Source organism: Pinus tabuliformis, chromosome 5_2, assembly GCF_031772625.1.
Source record: "Pinus tabuliformis cultivar Carrire ecotype Pingquan chromosome 5_2, CPIR1, whole genome shotgun sequence".
Lineage (NCBI taxonomy): Eukaryota > Viridiplantae > Streptophyta > Pinopsida > Pinales > Pinaceae > Pinus > Pinus tabuliformis.
In genome coordinates this window covers 679,764,608-679,792,321 of record NC_142306.1, presented here as the reverse complement: position 1 = coordinate 679,792,321, position 27,714 = coordinate 679,764,608, and positions in this window count along the sequence as shown.

The following is a 27,714-nucleotide window of genomic DNA, read 5'->3' as shown; positions in this document are numbered from 1 at the left end:
TGGTGTACTTAGTTTTATTCTCCCTTTTCTCACTCCTTAACGCTCAGGTTGCTTCCCCCTTCGTTCCTTCACTATGAATTGGTTCCTACAAAACCCTTCCCACCAAGTTGCAAAAATTATGTTTTTTTTGAAGGGTTTCTCCCACAAGGATGATGTCCTCCAAGACTTGCACCAAGTTTACTTGAACACTTTGTTATGGAGTACCTCTAGCTTGTGGAACCCTTTCTTCTACTTGTTGGGATGGGAAAACCAAAAAAATCTTGCACCGAAAAATTTGTTGTTCCCTTTATTACTGATTTTGACTCTCCAAAGGGTGTTGATGTTTGGAATAATACTGAGAGGTGGGGGTGAATCAGTATTATCAAATCAATAACTTTTTCATTTCATAATTAGTTTTATATACACTACTTCAGTGAAGGGAACTCGCGTGTGCACACAACTGACTTTAAGGCAACCCGTGTATATCCAGTGAACTTATGATTCAATTAACTCATCATATGTTGATCTTTAATCAGTTCATCAGTACTTTATTAACCATTTAAACAGTAACCTTGTGCAGTAATAACAGAATAAACCATCACACATAAGCAACACACATGAACACCAAGATTTAAGGTGGAAACCCATTGCGGGAGAAAAACCACCTGTTGTTGTCATATCTGTCTTCTTTTAATATAAGAAAAGCTTGTTTACAATCTTGTATTGGCACATACTTATACCAATACGCAGGTACCCACCTGCAGAAGGCTACAACCTTCTCTCATTCACTAGCTTCTACTGGAAGGGAGCTACAACCCCCTAGCTCTTGTACTAGCCGATATGTTTACTAGTACGTAGGCACCGACTTACAGAAGGCTCCAACCTTCACTTATTCTCCAGCTCCTATTGGAAGGGAGCTCCAACCCCCTGGCTCTTATACTGGCTGGTATGTTTACCATTACATAGGCACCAACCTACAAAAGGCTACAACCTTCTCTCTTCCTCTAGGAACCACGTTTCATAAATTTTCAAATTGGATACTCCTGGTACAACAACATAATATGAAGGCCATGTTTCATCCAATTTTTATACTGGACCCATCGTAACATTGAAGCTCAAAATCAATCACCATTGCAATACAACCAATCATTGAAAACTCATCAACACTGAAGCAAATCACAATCAATCAATTTGAACAATCAAATCATTGTCACCAGAACATAGAGCGGAACCCGAAACTCTGCATAAACAACTAGAACCAACTGCAACTTCAAACATCATATTTCATAATGTATATTCTACTTTGAAGTTTCGAACTAGCGTGTATACGCACCTTCACCAAGGCGAACCAGCGTATAGATCTACAGATAAATACTTATAACTTCACAGTTGTTCCAAACTTCACATATACTCAGATCATAGCATATAAAGGATAAAGCATGTGTTAGTAATCAGATCTAGACTATTCATTATCATACCACATAATGATAATTCATTTCAGGTCTTTTGAACATGATCCATCATTAGATCTCATCCATCATCAACCACTTATGCGCATACTTAGTTCAGATCAAGAAAAGCACCATAAACCCATAACATGCATATTTTCCTTTGATCTAACTCTTCATAAGATATTCATTATTTGCACACTAAGCCCTTTGATATTATCCTCCTTATATACTTAGATCCTTTGCCAATGCCTCGGATCAAAACCATAGTTATGTTGTTGGTATTCTTTGATGGTATCAATATTATTTGTTACGCTCATTACCATGGTCAATACCATGGTAGGAACCCCGTTTTAGAAGTTAATTGACGAAATATTGTGATTATAGATGAACTAATTGACTTTGCTTTCATTAGAGTGCAAATTAGATAATTTAAATGTCATTCTTTCATGCCATATGATGATATTTCCGGAGTCTTTAGCTTAACCCTGTTTTAGAAGTTAATTGATGAAATATTGTGATTATGGGTGAAATCAGTGACTAGTTTCCAGCATCTTTACTTTTTTTGGTTTTAAGTGCAGTAGTTTATTAGATTTCAATTATGTAATTAGGATGGACAACAGAGATAGTAACCTCATTTTCAATACTTCATCTTTAGCTTGATTTATGTAGCTGCATGTTTACACTCTTGTTCAAAGTTCTGATTTTGTAGACAACATGTTTTGAGATCTTTGAAGTTCTAAGTTTGGAAATTACCATAAGAAGCATACACCTTGTCTTCAATTCTACATCCACACTTGATCATTAAAAAGTATTCTTAAAAATTTAGACTAGGATTCCCATTTGCATTAAACACTTTAGGAGACCCACAAGAACAAAATCCCAAAACAAGATAAAAAATGAAAACAGTGAGGTAAGAAAAGGGTTGTCTAGCACATACAATGCACTACACTTCATCAATTTATGACTCCCGGATTGATAACTTATGTAGAAATTTAGGACACACTAAATTGACTAAACATTTTGGCGCCATTTCCAGGGAAGTGTAACTAGGTAGCGTATCTCTTACATTCAAAAAAAAAAGAGGGAAAAATTGATAATTTCTTGAAGTATGCTCTCCTCTTGCGCCTAGTGTGATCTGGAGGATCAGAAAAGAGAGTTATTAGTTCAATAATCTCTTGAGTATGCTCTCTTATTGCACCTAGTGTGATTTGGAAGATCAGAAAAAGGATTATTAGGCCAATTAAAAAAATCATCAAAAATTTAAAAAAAAATGACATGCATAGAGAAAGAGATTCTAGGGGAAGGTTTATAGCTAGGGGCAAAAGTTCAATTTTTACAATCCCAACTACTTCAAGGAATAGGCAAGATACACCTCCATCCTAGACTCATACTCCCAGCCTTAGGATTCCTGGAATCAAGGGGCAACAACTGAATTAGAAGATTCTCCCACACTATCTACTAAATCTAACCTAGGAGAAGAACCCTTTTTCACCTCCATAAGGGAGCCTATTGCAGTGAAACAAGTAGAATTACCTAGAGAGGAAGAAGAGGTAGAGACTCTCTCTCATCAGCCATTAATAGAAGAACCAGAAGATTATGAGGAAACTATCATGGCAAAAGAAGTACAAGATGGAGAATTTTCACTATTTGTAGGAGGGGGTAGAGGTAGAGGTAGAAGAAATAATGGAGGTGGTAGAGGTAACGATGGAGGAGGTAGAGGTAATAATGGGGGAAATAGAGAAGAAGATAACTCATTTGGATTCCCTATAGTCGATGAGGAAACCCATACAACAATGAAAAACATTTCACCATCTGTCCTCCCAAACTTTTATGGATTGTGAAGTGAGGATCCTGAAACATTTCTATTTGAGTTTGAAATCTTATGTCGAACCTATGACTATCTAGAAGACTCTCAACAACTCAAACTGTTCCCTTCAACATTGAAAGAGGTTGCTCTGTAGTGGTTCATGGGATTAGTCACCCAAACTATTAGGAATTGGAATGATATGAGGCAATCATTTTTGGATAGATATCTGGATTATTGTATGCCTAATAATCATAAGGATGAGGTATTCAAAATGATGCAAAAAGAAGATGAGAACTTGGAGGATTTTCTTGAAAGATTTCAATACAACTTAAAGAGAGCAAAAATGAACAATTTAGATGAGGAAACCTTGAAAGCCCTTTTATTGAAAGCCATTAGAGATGAATGGATAGATATTTTAAACATGATGGGGAAGGGAGACATCTCTCAACTTCCACTAAGTGACATAGCAGAACTATGTGTCCATCTCTCAAGGGGAAAATCTAAAACTGGAAAAGGGCCTAGAGATCCTTCTCTTATTAGAGCAAACAAATCTGCAACTGGGACAGTAAGTAGGGCAGAGATTGGCAATATGCTTGATGAGTTCAAAACTGACATTCTAGGGAGCCTTAGTGAACAGCTAGACACCCTCAAAATTCAAATCAAGCAAAAAACAGAAGTTGATGCCTTAGCCATCTTTTGCAAAAAATGTAGAAAGAAACATACTCTAAGAGAATGTCCCTTAGATGAAAAAGTTGTAGAAACATGTATGATTTGCTCAGAAATTCATGAGACCAAGGATTGTCCTTCAATCATAGGACTCAAAGCTGTCTTTCAGGAGGACCCAAATTTAGTAGAATCTCTTTATTTTGTTTCAAAAAGACCTTGGCAAGGGAAACAAAATCAAGGATTTAACAGTCCTATGAATTTTCAGCCCCCACCAAATTGGAATTCTTGGCAACAACCTTGGCCTCAACCTCAAAATTAGTATCAATCTCAATCATGGACACAAGGGGTACAAAATCCTTATGGGAGATTTGCTCAATATTATCAATATCCTCCATATTATCAAGGCTATCCTCTCCCACAAAAGCAATAACAAAATCCACAACTTCCAAATCAAAGCCCACAACTTTCATTACCATTTCCACAACAACAACCTCCTCAACAAAATCAAAATCCTCAACTCTTGCTTCCATTTCAACAGAAGCCAAATCAACTACCAGCCCAACCATTACCAAATCCCAGCAATAAAAACCCTTAGAATGCTTACATGGTAGAAGGACAACAATTTCCTACCTACATGATTGTTCTTCTAGATCTTAATGATGTTCAACTCAAATCTGGTAGGATTGTAGAAAAGGAAAAACCTTCTATAGATGTTCAAGAGCAAGAAGCTTCTGAGGAGGATTCTCTGAAAGTCAATAAAAGTTTTGAAGAAGCATTCCTTCAAAACCCAACCATTCAAAAAGAAAAACAAAAAGAGTCAACCCCCACAACTCCTATAGTTGAGCAACTTGTATCTACATCCACACCTCCTTTTCCTGAAAGATTACAAATTGACAAGGGGGTGGAAAACAAATCTTGTTGCCTGACTATGATTTCCTAGATGAATTAAAAATGTTTGTATCAAGATTCCCTTGCTACAAGCCATTAGAGAGATTCCTATTCTAGCAAAAACAATAAAGGAGTTGAGTATCAAAAGACCAGGAAGGAAACCAAGAGACACAAAAAGAATCCACCTGGTAGGAAAAATAGCAGATATCATGATGGGAAAGATTACCATGCAGAAATATGTGGATCCAGGTAGTCCAATTGTCAAAACACACACAAATGGGATAGAAATTCCAAATACATTGATTGACTTAGGGGCTGCTATAAACATTATTAGTAGACAGACTATGGAACAACTTAAGCTTCCTAATCTTCTTTTTACACCTACCTTACTGCAACTTGCAGATAGATCAATAATCAAACTAGATGGTGTACTAGAAGATATTTCAGTCTCCTTAGATTCTTGGGAATATCCAGTGGATTTCATGATTTTGACTCCCAAGAATAATCTAGGAGGGCACCCACTCATCTTGGGAAGACCTTGGCTAGCCACAACTGAATCTTTTATTAGTTGTAGATCTAGTGACATGTACATTTCTGATGGTAGTTCAACAAAGAAATTCACTTTGTATTGTCCAGCAAAAGCAATTATAGAAGTAGGAGACAATGAATGGGTCGATGATGAAGATACTATACAACCTGTCTTTACTCTTTCTGAAGTTAGTGAAGATAGTCAAATCTTGAATACATTAGAAAATTTTGAAACATCTTTAGAATATGATCACACACAATTTCAGTTAGATTCTGATAATGAATACTTGTCATCAAGGCAAATGTCTCTCTAATCTATGGAAGAGTTTGGCAGTTCTGCAGTTGAAATTTTTCCAGGTAAAACATAGAATATCAACAAAAATTTGGAAAAGTTACAACAAGAATAGCTAACTAAAATCTTACAAAAACATTCTGCTGCATTTGCATGGGAGTATACTGATATGAAAGGTATTGACCCTAAGACTTGCATCCATCATATCTATATTGAGGAAAATAGTAGACCAATCAAACAACCTCAGAGAAGGATGAATCCAAATCTTAGGGAGATTGTGAAAGAAGAGCTCCAAAAATTACTCAATGTGAACTTCATTTACCCAATTTCAGATAGCTAGTGGGTTTCTCCCTTGGTGATAGTACCCAAAAAGAATGGTAAATGGAGGGTGTGCATTGATTACAGGGAATTGAATAAAGCAACCTTGAAGGATCACTTTCCTTTGCCCTTTATCGATCAGGTATTAGATACATTAGCAGGAAAAAAGTACTTCTCATTTCTGGATGGTTTCAGTGGTTATAATCAAATTCAAGTAGCACCTAAAGATCAGGTTAAAACCACATTTACTTGTCCATGGGGAACTTTTGCCTACCGAGTGCTTCCTTTTGGATTATGCAATGCACTAGCAACATTCCAAAGAGCAGTACTAGGAATTTTTTCTGATCTAATCCATGATTGTGTAGAGGTATATATGGATGATTTTACAGTCTATGGTAATACATTTGAAGAAGCCTTGGAAAATTTGGAAAAAGTCCTTATAAGATGTAAAGAAACAAACCTTTCATTAAGCCATGAAAAATGCTTTATGATGTTTACTGAAGGTATTGTTTTGGGACATCATATTTCAGGGGATGGGATTAAAGTAGACAAATCAAAAGTTGAAGTCATCTCCAAGTTACCTATTCCAAATTTTCAAAAAGATGTTAGAAGTTTTCTAGGATTTACTGGATATTATAGAAGATTTATAGAAAACTTTACCAAAATAGCATCTCCACTCTTCAAATTGCTTACAAAAGACTGTGAATTCAAATGGAGTCATGATTGCCAATCAACATTTGAAGCTTTGAAAACAAGAATATTTGAAACACCTATCTTGAGAGGACCAAATTGGAAACTTCCTTTCCATATTTATACAGATGCTTCAGATACAACTCTAGGAGCTGTATTGGGACAAAAATACTTGGTTCCTTATGCCATTTACTATACCAGTAAAAATTTGACTCCCACTGAGTTGAATTATAATGTGACTGAAAAAGAGTTCTTAGCTGTTGTTCATGCAATTAATAAGTTTAATGTTATATAACAGGCTATGAAACTTTCATTCATACTGATCATTTTGCAATTAGATATCTAATGAAAAAACCTATTACTAATGGCAGAGTTACAAGATGGCTCTTACTTTTACAGGAATTCAATATTACTGTGTTAGATCGACCAGGGAAACAAAACACAGCTGTTGATTTCTTGTCTAGCATTCAGAATATCAAAGAAGATTCCCATGTAGAGGATAAGTTTCCTGATGAATACTTATTTGTAGTAACTACTAAAACTCCTTGGTTTGTAGATATGGTTAACTATTTGGTTACAGGGAAACTACCTCCACATTTATTTCCTAGTGAAAGAAGAAAGATTATTCAAGAGAGTTCAAAATATTCATGGATTTCTAGCGAATTGTTTAAAACAGGGCCAAACTTTGTGATCAGAAGATGTGTCAAGGAAGATGAAATGCCTGATATTCTCAAAGCATGTCATGATGAATCGTGCGGTGGGCACTTTGTTGACAAGAGGACAACCTATAAAATCCTTTCTTTAGGATATTATTGGTCGTCCCTCTTCAAAGATGCAAAATAATATGTCAAAAGGTGTGACAGCTGCCAAAGGGTAGGAAAACCTACCCCCTCAATTGAGATGCCATTACAACCTCAGGTACTCATCGAACCCTTTGAAAAATGGGCTTTAGACTTTATTGGACCTATTAATCCTCCATCCAAATAGAAAAAGTATATATTGGTATGTACTGATTATGTCACTAAATGGGTAGAAGCCAAAGCATTATTTTCTGCTACTGAAAATTCAGTAGTTAATTTTCTTTATGAGGATATTTTCACTCGCTTTGGTGTTCCAAGAGAAATTGTGACAGATCAGGGAAGTCAATTCACATCCAAAATGATGGAGAAGTTGATGGAAGAGTACAAGGTCAAGCATAGAAAATCCACTCCTTATCATCTGCAAGCAAATGGTCAAGTGGAGTCCACAAACAAAGTAATTGAAGGCATCATTACCAAGACTATGCATCTACACAGAAGAGATTGGGCAGAAAGGCTTCCTGAAGCCTTATGGGCCTACAGAACTACATGGAGGAACACAACAGGACACACTCCCTATGAACTTGTTTATGGGAAGGAAGTTCTGCTCCCCATTGAGTTCCAAGTCAAAACCTTCAAGATGGCAGTTCAATTGGGAATGGATCTATCAGAAGCCAAAAGCATAGATTGGAGAAATTGAATGAACTAGATGAAATAAGACAAGAAGCAATTCAAAGAACTAATCTAGTTCAACATCAAAGAGCTAAGTGGCATGACAAATACATCAAGGACAAAAAGTTTCAAGAAGGAGATTGGGCATTGCTATTTGATTCCAAGTTCAAAGATTTTCAAGGTAAATTTCAGACTCATTGGCTTGGGCCATATGAGATTGAAAAAGTTTTTAGCAATGGAGCAGTAAGAATCAAAACAATTGATGAGCATCAAACTCCTCTCATTGTGAATGGTCACAGATTGAAGATCTATCATAAGCCACTCTCAAAGGAGGAGTTTATCAAAATCTTTCAAGATAATTCTGCAATGAGGTTGGTGAAGAAGAATCATTCTTCTCCACTAGCCTAGTCTTTGTTCTTTTCATCATCATTTAAAAAAAATAAAAATAAAAATGATGTATAAGCCTGAAAACCAATCACTGATTGGCAGTATTATACAGAAATACAGGGAGAAAATTAGAAATTTCTGATGCCCTATATTTTCCAAAAAAAACTCTCATTTCACTCATAGTTATTTCATTCCGCTCCATCTCATCACACATTCATAAATTTCTTTCAGTTTATATTCATATTCACCTTTCCATCCATACCGTCATTTTTCATTTCCATTCATTTTGCCAATTTACATGTTATTCACTATGTCAGTTTCCACAGCTGAATTCTAATTCTACGGCTGAACACTGATTCCACAGTTGATAATGTTGATTCCGCAGCTAATCCTCTGTTACTCTGCAGTGACAGTCAAGTGATTAGCCAAATAATAATAAAAGCAAGATGCAGGTATGGAAGAGGAAGATCTTTTGAAGATATCAACACCTAAAAGCACCTACAGAGGCAACCAATTAAAAGTTAGCAAAACAAAAGAGGTATGATTCCAAGGTATGAGCAAAACCATTTTCAAATAGCATTTCAAACACATAATTTGTATAATTTGTAAATCACAAGCTCCATAATGTGTAATGATTTGACTTGATGGCTGCCTTAACTCCACCATATCCTCTGCATCAATCCTAACGGTCTCATAATCCACTCCCGAATTTAACTCATACTTAGTCATACATCTGCATTACACTTTTTAAAACGACTAATCATGCAGATGTGAGCTGATTGAATAAGACTCTCTTCCACTGACGCTCCACTCCGAAACCTTTTTATGAACCCACTGACGTCCACTCCGCAGCCTTTTTATGAACTCAAACTATGTTCTGTTTCGCAAGTTTCATGAGTGATACTCTGCCTCCACACTTTCACACTGGGTTTTACGAGTTTCGGTTCATGGTTTGTTTAGATAGATTTCTGCTCCGTGAACCCCCTCTCATTTTATGCTCTGCATTCTTCCCATTTTGTAATCATTGGTTTTCTCCGCAGCCCTCTTCCATTTTCCGCTCACATAACCATTTTGCTCCCGTAAAACCATCATCTATAGAGGTATCTTTGAATAAGAAGGAGGAACGGGTCTTATAGTGAGAACAGAGCCTGATGGAGCTAAATTTATGGAGGGATACCCGCAGCTACAGAGCACGTTGAGGAAGGCAAGATGGTTGCAGTTTATTAAGAAGTTCTAGGGTCATAATAAGGAAGTCACAAAAATGTTTGCAAGATCTTTCGATGGTGTGGAAGTCGAAATTGGGGACATCAAATTTCCAGTCACAGAATCATCCATTACAGCAGCAACAAAGCTTCCACAAGAAGGAGAATGATGGTTTAAGAATAAGGACTTCGATGAAAAGGTCTGGAGGGTCATTCTTCCTAACCCAGGTATGGATGTATCCATTTTTAAACAAGGAATTCCTATTTCAGCCTTAAAGGAAAAATGGACTAGTATGTTGTTGATCATTCAGAAATTCATTACATGCGAGGGCAGGTATGGCTCCATGTACATGTACCATATAAGATTATTAATGAATTTCTTGGAGAATGAAACTATCAATCTTCCTTATTTCTTGTTGAGTAGTTTGAGAAAAATGTCCACTATTGTGCAAAAGAATATAGATGATGTGGAGCCTCATTTCTATCATCATGGCCGTATTAAGATCTTGGTTGAGAATCAATTGAAATAAAGGAAAGATACATGGGAAAAATTCCTAGTTAGGAATTTCTTCCAAGACCCTCCTGAAGTGCCTGAGGGAAGTTCAACAAAGAAAAGTAGGAGAAAAAGAACAAATTTAACAATTCAAGATACTCCTACTAGTGTGACCAAGGAAACCAGTAAAGAAGAAATACTTTCTGAAACATTGACTGAGATTAGAAAACAAGTAAAACAGAAAGGGAAGAGGAATATTGAAGATATTTACCAGACTCCTGAGCCTTCTTCTTCAGAAGAAGAAGTACTTTCTTAGAGATTAATTCATCTTAAAGAACAATCAACTAAGGAAAAAGAAAAAGGAAAGGAGAAACAGAGCATAGAAAAGGGAGACACAAGCTCACAAGGTTTAAGAAGAAGCTCTAGATTAAAGGGAAAATTGAAGAAAACGCAAATCAAAGGAGCTCACTTCATAGACCTGGGAGGTGAAACTCCAAATCAATCACCAGAAAACACTCCTCCTGATCAAAGTCCACAGTATTCTCCTTCTCTTCAATTAGATTTTGAAACCAGTCCAAGGAAGACCACACCAGAAATTGATCAAACTAAGCAACAGATGTATGATTTCATTGAATCATTGGAAAAGACTGCATGAGAAGAGGGAACTTCATCTAATCAGCCAGGTATAGCTCAAGAAACTTTGATCTAGTCATTAAAACAAGAAATTTATGAGCTGGAAGTCTTGAACAGACATATTCAAAGGGAAAATGAGACATTAAAATAGCAAAACAAATTGGACAAAGTTATCCATGGCAACACCACGGTGCATTTAGGATTATGGCACAAGAAAAATAGAAAACTGAAGAAGAAGAATAGGAGGTTGAGCAGAGCCCTCATCAATCTCAAATACAGGTGCCTTATGATGAAGCCCAGGATGACAGTGACAACAAGGAAGAAGAAGAAAAGGTTAGATGTCTTAGCAGAAGTCTCAGAACAGATGAATTGAAGGAAGGATAGTTATAGTTTTGGTTGCATGAGGACATGCAACATCTTCACAGTGTGGGTATGTTGAACCCCAGAACTACCTCTCTTCTACACATTTTCCTAAACCTTTTCTCTTCTATTTTCCCATATCAGTGCCTCATAAGCTATCAAAAGTTGTTACATGTTGATTTCAAGAGTGCATTTGAGTGATTTTCAAATTATATCATTATGTGTGCTATTTGATCTAAGTTTTGTTTATCAGCTACGGAATGTAGCCACTTTCCGCAGCTAACTCACAATTCCGTAGCCGTTTCCATTGTTATGTAGGTTATAGGTGTCGGTAGGAGAAACGAGACACATGGGCAGCTCAGAAATGATCCACACATGGATGAGGTCCTATCTGCTTAGCTGAATTCGTGAAGAAAGGTACCGGTCAAAGGGTGGTCAACAGAGAGTCCTGCGTCAACTAGGACTCTGTTCCTGCACGTAAAAGAAGCCCGAAGCCGTTCCTGAACTCATGGATCCATTTTTGCCACCTGCAGGCCATCTCCATAACGCAATCCAACATCCACCTTGCATAGATTTACTACTCATGGCAACCGAGAGGCTGAATCCTCAGATTCTGACCTGTTCACGTGTCCATTGCTGAAGAATTTCCTCTGAGAAACAGTTATCTATTTCCTCTATAAATATAAGCGTTTGCAACGCAAATAGTTAGTTCTTAATACTGTTGTTTTAGCGTTACTTTGTTGTTGTGTAACCGAGAGACATATCCTCTGTTTCATAATACAAAAATTTTGTTTTTCACATGGTTGTTTAAGCGTGGTTTGAAGTGACAACGTGTTAATCTAAAGTTGTGCAGAGGGCCCTTGCGTGGCTGAGGTTCTTCTTTTGTTTTGTAGAGTTTTTCATGTATATTTTCTCTTATTTGAGCTGTACATTTCTCATGTTTTGCTTATGGTTTTAATCATTTTAATCCTGTACATGTTTTTGCAGCTTGTTATATTTTCTACTAACACTGATTAGTGCATTTCAGAATAGGTTATGCTCGAGTCTTTTAATGTATTTTTTGCATCAAGTGGTGATCTGAGACTTGCTTCCTCTGCTGAACATTAGTTTTCAATTCCAGTTGTTATGCTTTTATTTAGTGAGATTTGCTTACTGCTTAAGATAGTTTAGATATAGTTTCTTCATGCTATATGATGATATCTCTAGAGCCTTTAGCTTAACCCCATTTTAGAAGTTAATTGGCAAGCTATTGTGATTATAGGTGAAGTAATTGATTTTGCTTTCATTAGTCTGCAAGTAGATAGTTTAGATGTCAATTCTTTCATGCTATATGATGATATTTCCGGAGTATTTAGCTTAACCTCGTTTTAGAAGTTAATTGACGAAATATTGTGATTATAGATGAACTAATTGAATTTGCCTTCATTAGAGTGCAAATCAGATAATTTAAATGTCATTCTTTCATGCCATATGATGATATTTCTGGAGTCTTTAGCTTAACCCTGTTTTAGAAGTTAATTGACAAAATATTGTGATTATGGGTGAAATTAGTGACTAGTTTCCAACTTCTTTACTTTTTTTGGTTTTGAGTGCAGTAGTTTATTAGATTTCAATTCTATAATTAGGATGGATAGCAGAGATAGTAACCTCATTTTCAGTACTTCATCTTTAGCTTGATTTATGTAGCTGCATGTTTACACTCTTGTTCAAATTTCTGATTTTGTAGACAACATGATTTGAGATCTTTGAAGTTCTAAGTTTGGAAATTACCATAAGTAGCATAAACCTTGTCTTCAATTCTACATCCACACTTGATCTTTAAAAAGTATTCTTAAAACTTTAGACTGGGATTCCCATTTGCATTAAACACTTTAGGAGACCAACAAGAACAAAACCCCAAAACAAGATAAAAATTGAAAATAGTGAGGTAAGAAAAGGGTTGTCTAGCACATACAATGCACTACACCTCATCAGTTTACGACTCCTGTATTGATAACTTATGTAGCAATTTAGGACACACTAAATTGACTAAACTGTGAGTATGACCTGCCTATCACTAGTGACTCATACATACATCAATCACCCAACCAAGTGGGGATATACCAAATGTTCATACATGACTGAAAATTTGCAATTATTACATCATCCTTCCCATGCATAGTGGAGTTACAAATTAAATCATAGGTCTTTACATGACATTTACATCAAATGATATACATGACATTTATAACAAGGACCAATGATCTAAACAAGACCATGATAGTCATCAGCAACTATCATACACCATATATGATTTATACCATGAGCATCTTTCAACATCATCAAGATCAACAACTTGTATATGTCCATCATCAAAAGAGTCATTTGAATCAAAACAACTATGTGGATCAAGCAATATGCGTACCATCATGTACAAAGGTCTTCTAATATAATGCCAACAATGCATTATTAGAAGCATATGCTCCCCTTGAACATGTGCCAACTATTCATTGCCAGATTTGATCATTGCATTTGTCAGTAAGAATTATCAAGGGATCATCATCAACCAATTATTCATCAAGTTATTAACAACTTATGAGGGCTAGAGAACTTCTACAGCGGATCAATTCCAATGATCCTTTGAAACTAGTACTTCCGGTAATCGACTCCATTGCTTTTTAAATAAACGTTGGTTCCCCGATCAAGTTTTGAATGACTTTATAGCCTGTCAGATCGTTCGTTTCGGATATGAAGTCTCATTTGAAGCTTCAGAAAAAGGTGCTATTGTATCATCAACAGACTGTAATCATCATCAATCAGAACTGAAAAGATAATTGATAATTGACTGAACCATATCAGACCCCTTTTCCTGAGCCTGTCCCACTGCTTCTTCAAAAAAACACCATATACGCGAATGTGAAGCTTCTAACTTGCATATATACGTGACTTGTCTTCATGATAATTGTGTATGAGAATTGGAATACTGAAGTTTCACACTTTCAACTCCCCCTGAGTCCGTTATGTCTGTGTACTGAGCTATGCCACATCTTTCTGACTGTACTTTCTTCTTCTTCCATACCTTGTAGTGTGATGATGTTTTCTCCTTTTGGTATGTTGGTCGAAATTTTCTCCTGCATTCTTTTGTTATATGCCCAAACTTGTTACAAGCATAAAATATTATATGTTTCATATTCCTCTATAACAGTCAATGGCTTTGTGACCAAACATATTGCAAGAAAAACAATATCCCTTAAAGTACCTGGAAGCTGATGATCTTTCTGTGTGACGGTTATTTGCTTGAAGCATTCTACTTCTGCATCTGGCTGCAATATGTCCAGAATTATGACATCTAAAACATTCAACATTATTCATGAGAGGAAAGAACTTATTATTACTTCCATAGTTAGGAGTAAATGATTTTCTTTTAATGTTTTTTCTCCTTGGTTGTTGGTGGGGTTAACCTCTTATCTCTTGGTTGATCATTTCAGAATTTGCATTAGAGTTCCTTGCCTTATCTTGTGAGCTAGATTCACCTTCAACAGATTCATGAAAACCAAGACCAGTTTTGATGGTAGGAGACCTTTGACAACTAAGAATATTATCCAAAATCTTAGTACTATCTTGAAATCATAACAGTTTATCCTCTTCTTCTAATTTACCTTTTAAGATATTTACTTCAACCTGGTATTTCTCTTCCTTTTCTAGATATTGCTTCTTCATGATTTCTTTAGCCTTTCTTCCTTCTTCCACTTGTTGCCTTAATTTGAGAATCTCATTTCTTTTTCTTCATCTACTTGAGGTAGTTCTTCATTCTGCTTATTTCAATTTTCAAGATCTTCTTTTAGAGAGACAATCTCATCTTCAAGACTTTCATAGTAACTGGATCTATCTTTAAGTCTCTTGATTGTTGCAATCTTTTCATTTACTTCATTTCTTAATGATGTCACTTCATCCTGCAATTTTTGACATTGATCTTCCTTTTCCTTGTACTTCTTCCTTACTTTGTTTCCTTCCTCCAACTGAGCCTTTAATCTAGTAACATATTCTTTGAAGGAACTCCCTTTTGTTAAATAGATCTTGTTGACCTCTAATTTTATCTGTGAGTCTTTTAACTTCTGCCTCTATATTTCTTTCACTATCACTTTCAATATCTTCAACATTGCATGAACAAAGAAAAGTATCACCAGAAGACCAAAAATTTGTACTTGATACTTTTTTTGCTTGTTCATCTTCAATCTGAGGTGATTCTGAATCTGAATACTTGCTTCCACCTAATGGCCAATTGTCTCTCCTGTTGTCATTGTTCCTTTGAGATGTCTTCTTCTTCTTAGGCACTTTCTTCTTTAGCTTCTTTCCCATTGTTTCTATGGATCTCCTTCAAGCGATCAAGCTTTTGCCAAAGGACCTACTCTGATACCAATTGTTGGGAATAATAATAAGAGGGGGGTGAATCAATATTATCAAATCAATAACTTTTTCATTTCATAATCAGCTTTATATATGCTAATTCAGTGAAGGGAACTCGCGTGTGCACGTAACTGTCTTTAAAACAACCAATGTATATCCAGTGAACTTATGATTCAGTTAATTCATCATGTGTTGATATTTAATCAGTGCATTAGTACTTTATTAACCATTTAAACAGTAACCTTATGCAGTAATAACAGAAAAAACCATCACACATAAGCAACACACATGAACACCAAGATTTAAGGTGGAAACCCAATGCGGGAGGAAAACCACCTGTTGTTGTCATCTATGTCTTCTTTTAATATAAGAAAAACCTGTTTGCAATCTTGTACTGCCACAGACTTATACCAATATGTAGGCACCCACTTGCAGAAGGCTACAACCTTCTCTTGTTCTCCAGCTTCTACTAGAAGGTAGCTACAACCCCCTAACTCTTGTACTAGCTGATATGTTTACTAGTACGTAGGAGTCAGCCTACAGAAGACTCTAACGTTCACTCGTTCTCCAGCTACTACTGGAAGGGAGCTCCAACCCCCTGGCTCTTGTACTGGCCGATATATTTACCAGTATGTAGGCGATGGCCTACAGAAGGCTACGACCTTCTCTCTTCCTCCAGGGACCACGTTTCATAAATTTTTAGACTGGATACTCCTGGTACAACAACACAATATGAAGGCCATGTTTCATCCAATTTTCATACTGGACCCATTAGTAACATTGAAGCTCAAAATCAATCACCACTGCAATACAACCAATCACTAAAAACTCATCAACACTGAAGCAAATCACAATCAGTCAATCTGAACAATCAGATCACTGTCACTAAAACACAGAGAAGAACCCAGAAATCTGCATCAACAACTAGAACCAACTACAACTTCAAACATCATATTTCATAATGTATATGCTACTTTGAAGTGTCGAACTAGCGTGTATACGCGCTTTCACCAAGGCAAACTAGCGTATAGATCTGCAGATAAATACTTATAACTTCGCAGTTGTTCCAGACTTCACATATACTCATATCATAGCATATAAAGGATAAAGCATGTGTTAGTAATCAGATCTAGACTATCCATTACCATACCACATAATGATAATTTATTTCAGACCTTATGAGCTTGATCCATCATTAGATCTCATCTATCATCAACCTCTTATGTGCATACTTAGTTCAGCTCAAGCAAAGCACCAGAAACCCATAACATGCATATTTGCCTTTGATCTAACTCTTCATAAGATATTCATTATTTGCACACTAAGCCCTTTGATCAATACCTCGGATCAAAACCATAGTTATGATGTTGTTATTCTTTGATGGTATCAATATTCGTTGTCGCACTCATTACCATGGGTCAATACCATGGTAGGAACCCCTGGTATTCCTATCCTTAATTTTCCATCCCATATGCGCTTTTTCTTCTGTGATAAGTGTGTGCATACATATACACTCCTTTTGTTCTGTGACCCTGCGTGTATATGCTACTTGGACAAAGTGAACTAGCGTATACTTCTTAAACCATTATCTTCCTTCAATCTTTGGAGTCTGATCTGTAATCCTTTGTTGTTAACTTGTTGCACTGTGAACTGCCATCATTCATCATATATGTGAGTTGCCATCAAGGACAACACCTATATCATAATTCCAACAATTGAGACTATATCTAGCCCATCTAAACTCCAAGCCCCATCCCCTACCAGTGACGTAATCTTTGAACAACTAAGGCGATGGGAATTAAGGAGAGATTCATGATCTAGGTCATCTGTTGAACCAAAGAATACAATCTCAAGCAATGAAAAAGCTATAGGAGAGATGGGAACCTATCCCAACACCACATCCAACCCTTCCCCATAACCCTCCTTTGGCACAACAACTATCTCTATCCAAATTTAGAAGTATTCATCCAGATTAGGGGAATAATCAACATGTATATCATCCATACCGAACCATGCAACTACAACCTAAACTGTAGACTTCCCACCCCTACTCCGAGGGATCAAGTTGAGCCCAACATCGTCTTAGCAAATCACATATTTCAATCTCATCATTTTACTTTATTATGTAAGTCACATTTTTTGTTCTAAATTCTATAATCATTTTATTTTTATTTTTATCTTCAGTAAATCATTTTTTTATGACGAAGATAATGATGGTGATTAAGGTTCATTAGGACCAACACTTATCCGAACCTTAAAATAAAATAAAACAAAGGTAAGCAATTACTTGGTTTACTTTATAATTTTATTTATGTGCTCAAAATGTTTTAAGAAAAGAATTCCTAAATCCCCATAATATTGATGATTTAAATGGTTAGGAAACTCAATATGTTAAAAAATATTTTGAAATTGAGATCAAATATGGGTGTATGCATGACATTCTAAGAGAAAATTATTTTCATCTTCAACACTCTTTGTGACACAAAGATAACATTTTTTTAGCTCATGCCATTTTAGGAATCTACCAATGCCTTCTTTTACTGTGGAGCTCATGAGAGTTTATTCTTGTTCTAGCAAAGGTTGATGTTAGTCTTCAAATTAGTTAAAACAAAGAGATAATTTTAATCTTCGAGAGTAGGTTTGATCACGTTCTTATAATATATTTATTTTCTCTTGTCATCTAATGCATATCACGCCACAATTTCTCCTTAAATTTAGATGCAATAGTTTTTTGATGTTATCATTATTCTATAGACTGACCTCTTCCTCAATACCCAAATGATTTAATCAAGACTTAGCATAAGTATCCTAGCTTCACATGAGTTGGGGGTGGTTTTGACTGGATCTAGAAGCAGACTTAGTGAGCCTCTTGTCTTCCATGTTGTTTATCTTGTTCCTACACATCAGGTATCTAGTCATAACCATGTTCTCATTAGGGGAAAGACATTATTTTATGAAGATGATAGGATAGAGTGAATTGTCCTTGAAATTAATATTATAAGTTAATTATATAATAAAATTCTAAAATTAAATATAAGTATGCCTTTCTAATAAAATATTTTCAATGGATCATTTTTAGTTATATATTTAGTTCTTAAAATAAAAAACAATTAATTCTTTTTAATAAAACACTTTCTCCATATGTTTTATAATAAAATATATTTTTTCGAGGACATCTTGTCTGATCTTAGAGGAAAAGCAAAACCAACCTATGCACGAGGACTTAAAATCGCTTCTAATAATCAAGTTTAATTATATTTATTATTGGCAAAGATTGAGATTGGCATTATATTGTCAAATAAAATCCCTCATAGTTGTAGGGACCCAAATGTAATCATTTACTCAATGTAGAAAAATATTATTTAGATGATTGTAAAATTATGTCAATATTGGCCTAGATTTCATAAGAGATCTCAAGGTTGACAAAATAATGTTTTTTAAGTCCCAAGGGAGAACAATATTGACACTGACTCTCTTACTAATGAAGCTACAAGGTTGAAAATAGGGATTTTAAGGGTTAATGGAATGTTAACTTTCCAAACCATATCCTAAGCTCTTTCATCCAAATAATGGAAAGTAGCCTTAGTTTAATAAGCCACATGTCAATCACATGATAACCCTACTACCAAATATTTGTCGTAAATGAAAAGAGATTTGCAGCCCCTTTAGCCCCTTCACAGATGTCCAATCTAGTGAAGTCTCTTAAGTTTGAATTGATGGTCAGTTTTAAGTCAACATAGGAAATGATGATATGTTACATGGATAAGAGAAGAGTTATTGGGATTCCTCTCTCCTTTTTCAACAACCATTAGAATTTTGTTGCAATGTCCTTCCAATTTATCATTCCTTTTAGGTTTGTTAATTTGAATCCTTTAATTGATCTATTTGTGGTCTTTGGATTTGGAATTCTTCAAGATTTGTGAGTTTGGTTTCTCTGTTTGAAGGTATTTTTGGCTTGGGTGGTTGAATCCTATTGGAACACCAACTTCCTATGTGCATTTCATATTTTTGATGCTTTGAATTTGTGGGTTGAGTAGTGTGTTTCTTGGTCTACCAACTTTGTGGTTTTTGTTGGTTTAGCAGTGGATACTCTACATTTATCATTATGTCTCTATGTATTTAGTTGGTTTCAACTCTTTATCTCTCTGAGGCTTCTTAATATTCCACTAGCCAACAAGGATTACAAAGAAAAATAATAAATGTGGAGAGCCTTAAGGACTCGTGAGGAAATTGTTTTGGGTAATAGGTCTTCCATTTTCATTGTTACAACCAAGGTGCATGAGAATGAGTAGCAAGTTTCCTCCAAAATTGTTTTCGTCATGGGTACTTTGGTTATATTAAAGAAACAAATTACAAGTCTTGAGTAATAAATTGTTATGCTAAGAAAATTTATTCTACAATTAAACAGAGATGTTCATTTAGGGGATTCTAACTAGAGAGTGTCAATCAAATTGGATAGGGAGAATTAAAGGAGGAGGATACATTGCAATAAATTTTTGAGGGCCGAAATATGGGAAAACAAGAATTTATGCCAACTAATAAGGGTTTGGAAGAGGCCACCAATCACCATAACTTCTAGATAGGATATGTTTTTAAAATTTATTTGCAAATTAACTAGATTTTATAAAATTTATAGTAACAGTAAATACTAGGAATTTTGCCAACGAACATATGTAAACTTAGCATTTTGTTTGTATATTTCCACTTGCTTAAATTTTTTAAGACATAATATTGGATGTACTACTACTGTTCAGCTCAACAACAACCATTTTTCATTAATAGAATTTCCCCACCTTTGGTGATTAAGAATAATAAGTTTAACTCTCTTTTTTCCTTGGAAAATAAAAATAATAATAAATAATAATATTACTAATAATAGGAAATTTATTATAGTGATAAAATTATATATTTTATAAGCATATACACATTATAAATTTTCCTTCCCAACAAATTTCACACAATGTCTTCCTATTTTCAAAAATACATATTTAGAAAACCCTTTAAGATTAAGTTATAAGTCTAGAAAAACTATTGTGTAAACCATGTATTAATCACCTTAGAACTTAATGATGTTGAGAAAAAATAAACAAATTCTATCAAAGCAGTGGGATTAACTAGCAAAACCCTTTAAATTGAAAAATATGGATGAATAAAATCCTATAGATGGTCATTTTATGATTCTTGAATGTGCCAAACCCCCATTGCTAGATATAATCCCTCCCTAGAAAGTGCATCTTCATCCTTGTTTCTTTCTCTATAAATATGTGAAAATGAAATCTTATTGAAATATGAGATAATAAGCTATCTTCAAGATCAACCACAAAAGAAAATTGTTCATGCTCTAAACCCCATTGATCAAATTTATGATAACTTTGGAATCAATGAACACTTAGATTTTTTTCAATACCTTTATTTGCAACTAAAGTGATAGGCAGTTTTAAAGTTGAGAGTTTGACAAAATTATTTGAACCAACTCCAAGTTTAGCTTTAAACCTCAAGAAATTATTATTGGAGAAGAAAATTATGCCACAAACACCACACAAGGGAGGGTCTCCTTGACTATCTCCATCAAAATATGCCCATGATACACCACTATATATTACATTTGTACAAATGATCCTCAAATCCTTATCATTGTGTACCTACCCTAATCCTTCAGCAATAGACAAACATTATAAAGCGTTGAATTTTTTGTATCATCGAGAGGTATTTCCACGTTTCTACAAGTTAGCCTAGGAAGAAGACAAGTCAGCCCAAAAAGAGGACAAGTCAACCTAGAAAAAAAACAAGCCGGCCAGCCAGTGGAGGGATGTGTCCCTTGGGTTGTCACACCCCCTAGACATGTATAAATACAATGTTATTATGTCTCATTTCAAAACCTAGAAATAGAAATTCCTTCTCTCTCTTCATCATTTAGTTTGACCATCATTCTTTAGACTGCACATGTGAGAAATCAACTGAGTTTGACTACAACTAATTGAATGAAGTTGACCAAGCTTGACCGCAGATCTTTGACCATATTTGACAATGAGGCATTGACCAAATATGAATATAGGTTTGACCACAAACTATTGACCTCAGGTTGTTGATCGATAGGCCGAACTTAACCACAAGCCAAAATTTGATCAAGATGACTTTTGGCTGGTTTTGATAAGCATTGAACAACTATTGAATTTGACTACGTTTGACTGGTAATTTGACTTGTATATTTGCATAGATTTCTAGACAAATATCTAATTTGTAAACCTTTTTGAGGAATAATTTCTCCTAAGAAAAGTTGTTGGGTTTTCTCCCAAGATTGGGTTTCCCAAGGTAGAAATATTATCTCTTTTGTGCATGGTTGAATTTCTATGATTTACTTTTTTTGTTGCATTTACTATTGAGATTTTCTAAAGTGTAATTATTCAATGACATTAGTGGCATAAATACTAGTTGAAAATCATTAGGAAATAATTACCTAGCTGAAAATTTTGTTTTACTGCACTTGTCATATAATTTCAACATAAAGCACATAGTACAGGATAAATACACCTATTATTAAATATCTAAGCTTTATAAGTTAGCCATATCCCCCAAGCAACTTGAAGGATGGATTTATTTTTTTGTCATTTATATCCTTGCACCAATCACAAAAAACTTTTGTAGTGGATTCCTCCCCTCTAGGCTCCTTTACAACCACATGCCTTGTTGATCTCCTACCAAACATGAAGTAAAAATGGAACAATAACAACAGGTGATCCACTATAAAATACATTTCCCTATCCATGAGTCTACCTTCATTGAAACATATCCTAGGTAAGGACTCTTTTCTTCAAGACACATCACATAAAAAATATGGATTTAATAGGGCATTTGAACTTCTAAATAAGTTTCCACTACTAAACCTACTATCTCCCCCACATGCCTACATAGCACCCAATAACTATATTTTTTAATACAATAACCTCTTACATTTTTATCATTGATAATAGCTCATCCTCCTCATATTTGATTCTAAATCCTTCTCAAAACAAGTATATGTATGTCCCATTCAATAGATTCCTCCATATGCAATCCCATCAAATGAGCAGATTTCCAATCTTAGTGCCAAATGGTATTTGTGTCTTGATATGCAACTTGATTTAAAAGGAAAAAAACATTTGTATGAAATTTCACTATAAGACCCTTTGATAATATGGAAAAATCACTACACACAATCCGCAAATCATATCTAAGCCTCATTTTTTACCTCTTCCAATTTTCCAAATCAATCCATCACCTAAGGAAGAAGTTCATGAAAAATTTCACCAATTGTTATCAAGTCTCCTAGCCCATTTCTCTATTGATTCAGATCATATATTTCTTGATGCATCACATCACACCAAAGACCCCTTCTTACAATAAGATTCCGCATATGTAAAGCGACTAAAACATTGTTGAATCAATGAATGTTCCCCAGGCCTCATTCTCCTTAATCTTTCGTCGCTCAATTTGAGACCACTTAACCAATGCCAAACCTCTCTTATCCTTTCCACCTTATCAAAAGAACTTGAAATGTCTTGTCTTTTGAGAGGAATAATAATATAAATTTTTAGGCAAATACTTTTTATGAGTCTTTGTTCATTGCAATTTAGAATAAATAAAGAAAAATGGTACAAATGACCTTTACTTTCCTCTCTACCTTCAATTATGAGTCTTAGAACTAACAGGATATGAGCCTTGAGAACTCTAAAGAATACACTTGTCTTTGGAAGGTTTCTTTCCAATGAGAACAACAAGGTTTCTTACAATTCCAGAGTATCTCATTGAAGATGAGAGTAGATTAGACATTACCTTAAAGAGAATCTCTTATTTTACCTCATTATGAACAAGAGTCGAAAAGTTCTAATAACACGACCTTGTCACATGATATAGATAGTGCTCTTAAAACTATGCTTACACTCATTATTTTTCTCATTAGAGTGACCTAAACTAATGAAGAAATTTAAGCAAGAAAAAATACCTTCAACAAAATAGATTACAATATTGCAACCACCACCACAAACCATTGAAATTAATAAGAAATAATAATTGGCATGAAAGTAGCTAAATAGATGACATGAAAGATGAGAAAAAAAATCCACTTAAATGAGAAGGAAACAAAGTTTGTGAACCACAACACCAACAATCAAAACCAAAACAAGGGATCAAGTTGTCTTTCTTGAAAGTAAATAAAGTCCTCCAAATTATAAACATATCTTATTCATAATGGTTTGGAGTGTCTCCAGTGTGATGCAAGGCTTGGTTTAAAAAACCTTACACCAAAAATCCATAACAAAATGTTGAATTGATTAGTTTAATTTAACTTTGATTGAAGAGTAAAATTTTTGTAGGATTATCAACAACTTAAAAAAAAAACACAGACAAACAAACAAACCGATGAAATTTGTAGTCCATATGTATGATATGCCTATAGAAACCCACTAACAACCCTTTTTCTCAAATAAACTTGTTAGACCACATTTAGATAGAGGTAGAATAATTGTTTTAAAATTTTAAATTGTCACGAAAATTATGACATTAAAAACTTCACGATTATGGATTACAGAATTTACCTATCCACTCATTTCTCTTAGTGAAGTTAATCCCACCATTCAAGTTGGAAGATTGAAGGCCAACTTGTGCAAGAGTTGTAGTCACCTACAATAAAGATAAGATAAGGTAAAATAAAAACAAATTAGAGAATTTATAGAAAATAATACCATACATTTCAAAGGATATTTTAAGCAATTACATTTCTTTAAGTATGTGGTTTGCCAAAATTTTCAAAACATCCATATCATATTTTGCATTATAATGCATCGATTCAACACTACAAGACTCCCATGTATAATTAATTTATATTTTTTTTGTCGAACAAAAGTTTCTATTAATTCTTCAAAATATTACATTAGATAAACATCAAGGACACTACTCTCCTAGCCTCACTCCGACCGGATTTGTTGGCCAGGAGAGAAATGCAAAAAATGAGGACAAATTGCCATTCTTTACATAATATCCAAAAGCAAAAGGACCTGATAGTCCAAAAACATAGAGAATAATAAGACAACCAACAATCATCACAGATCGATGGGGTAAATCAGTTGCATGACTGGCACCTGGAGCGAAAGGAGGACTAGGATCCCAATGGGCATGGAATTCCACATGAGCTAGGCACACTTCCATCTCATCTAAACGGTCATTGGTGCACCTTTGGCTCCTTCATAAAGACACCAAACAATCAAGAATATCCCACTGGTTATGTTGCAAGTCATTCATAAATGTGATGACTTTGTTACGGTCATCATGTCTCTGTTGTCTCATTTCCTCCAAATTTTCCATTATGCTCCTCATCTACGTATCCAAGGATTCCATGGAAGGTGGCTGGTCTACACATCCTAGCAACAGAATGCGGTCCTGGGCCAATTCCCCTACCAACTCAGCGTCCACATGCTCATCATCCTATACTGCTCCCGCCTGTCCATCCATGCTCGTTGGTTGGCCACAAGGCCCCATCCCTCTCTGGACCCAACCTCGTTGCTTCAACATCTCAGTATTGGCAACAAAACACCAAAAAGGGACCCAAATACAACTCGAGCGCAAGACCCAATCCACCAAACCCCATGGTCACAACACACATCCAAAAAAACTATAAAACTACCCAACCCATACTTCCAAGCAATGCACTCAAACTTCCAACTTTGTCCCCACCCTTCTGGGACACTGGTGCTGCAAACAATCAGAGGGGATTTTCCCCTAAGAAAACCATTGTGGCCAACCAATTGCCAATTCCCCACCTCCCAACACCCAAGATGATAGTAACAATAGTGCTCTGGCTTAATTTTTATCCACGGAAAAACACCCCTCCGGTGAAGAATAAAGAAAAGACACAAGTAACACACTAACAAAACTAGAATACACTTCCAAACAAAGGTCCTCAAAAAGAAACTTACCAAAACATTGTTGAGCTTTCTAGGGGTTGGCCATCGACAGGTACCCCGCAAACTTGATCAACAAGGTGTCGACCCCTACCAAAGTGGAATAGAAGAAGTGCAAACTCCCACAAACCCTTTCCCCAAGATTTCACACTTAGCAAATGGGCTTCCAAATAGGCACTCTCTACAATTCCCACTAGCCAACAACAATGATGGAGGCTAACTTCACCAAACGAACGAGCATGCATAGGTTGGTCACTTGTGCATACTCAATGTTAGTTTCACCACCCACATTATCGCCCATATGCAAAGACCACAAACATAGAAAACAAACGTTCGTCTAAAGTTTATACCACCCTTCTACCTTCTTGAGGTTTCTACACCTCTGACCCTAGTTGTCTTGGCCTCCCTTTTATGTCTGGCTTGTGTAATTCGCATATGTCCCATCCATCTCGGGCCACACTGCTCTTACCACAATTGCCCACCTCCATTAGGGTCATGTATAATTAATTTAACACCAAAGTTCATTGTAATTAATAATTACATCATAAGAAGATTTATAAGTTATTGTTAATTTTAAAAAAATAATAAGTTAATTTATCTTTTAAATTTCTATTTAAGAAATAAAAATAAAAATTAATGATATCTAAACATTTACCATTTTCAAAAAAATAAAAATAAAAATGCAAACTTAATTCACAATTTTAAATTAAATAATAAAAAATATTTATATAAAAAAGACAATTGTTTTTATAAAATAAAATAACAAGTAGTAAACAAAGTCATTAAATCTATATCCCAAAAACTATTTATAATATAAACAAGTGCTACATAGTCGCTAGTGCCTGCAGCATATAACTAAATTAAAGTAAAAATAAGGAATTCAAGTTAGTGTTAAGGTTTAGAATCTAGTAAATTTTGGTTTTACTTAATTGTAATTCTGCATTGTGGTCCTGGAGAATCATCTCTTATTGTAGTAATAATGTTTTTGTTGAGAAGGTTGTTTAGAAAGTTTTACATTTTCTGTGTAATATATAAATAGGTATATTTTAAAGGGTAGTTGTTCTTGCGAGATATATCTCTTAAATATAGGATGAATATATTCCTTAAAAAAAATATAAATATTAAAAATGGAGTTTATTTATTTACTTAGTTATTTGTGTTTTGAATTGATAACCATTTTAATTTATTATTAATATTTTTTTTTACTGATTTCTTATTGATATTAAGTAAAATTATATATATATATATATATATATAATTTAGATTATTTGTTAAAATTCATTTCATTTTCATGTGCTTAAACCAATATTTGTAATAAACAATAAAATAAATAACAAGGTAATATAAATAAGAGTTTTTATTTTTAAAATAATTATATAATAATTAAATGAATATATATTAATTTTTTACATATTTAACTTTTTTTCTTATATATTGACATCGTAACTTGAGTAAGAATTCCATAAAAGTCGAATCTGCGATCAGCTCTGAGCGCTGCCGCCTCAGCTCGGCCTTCGGCCTTTCCGCCCCCAACGCATAGCAGATCGAGCCTCGGATCTATTGATCAGATCGCTGCTCCTCGGTCGTCTTCTGTCCCCTGCGCGCTTCTTCTGTGGGTGAGCTATCTAAGGACGCCCAAGCGAGGCCCCAGGTCATGGAGACTTGATCGCCTGCCATCCAGATCTAGGGCCCATGGAGGTGCTGGGTACCCCCCAGGCCCCTTCCTCCTCTCCTCCGTCGGCAAGCTCCCCAGCTGAAGCGTTCAGTCGTCTTCTGGAAGGGCTGCCCAAGAAGAAAAATGCAGAAGCAGCGAAATTCGTCAAGAAACTCGACGATATCCCCGAGATTTCTTTACCCCCGGAAACCCCGATCCAGGTTGCTCTATCCCTGTCCGAGCGGGCCCTCATAGGCCAGTTTACCGGTCTATGGCCTTCTCCCAAGACGACAGAGAGTTGGGTTAAAAGAAACTGGTCGTTGCTGATTAGCGAAAGTGTGACATCTTATTTCTTGGGCCGAGGATTCTTCCTCTTTGAATTTACCTCCAAAGAAGATAAAGAGTTGATCTTTCGAAATGGCCCTTACTTTATGGGCCCCTAGGGTCTGTACCTGAATAAATGGACCCCCGACTTTGACCCTGCAGTAGACGTACCCAAAGCTGTTCCGGTATGGGTAAGGCTCCCTAATCTCCCGGTTCATTGCTGGAACTGGGATTCTCTGATGCATATTGGAA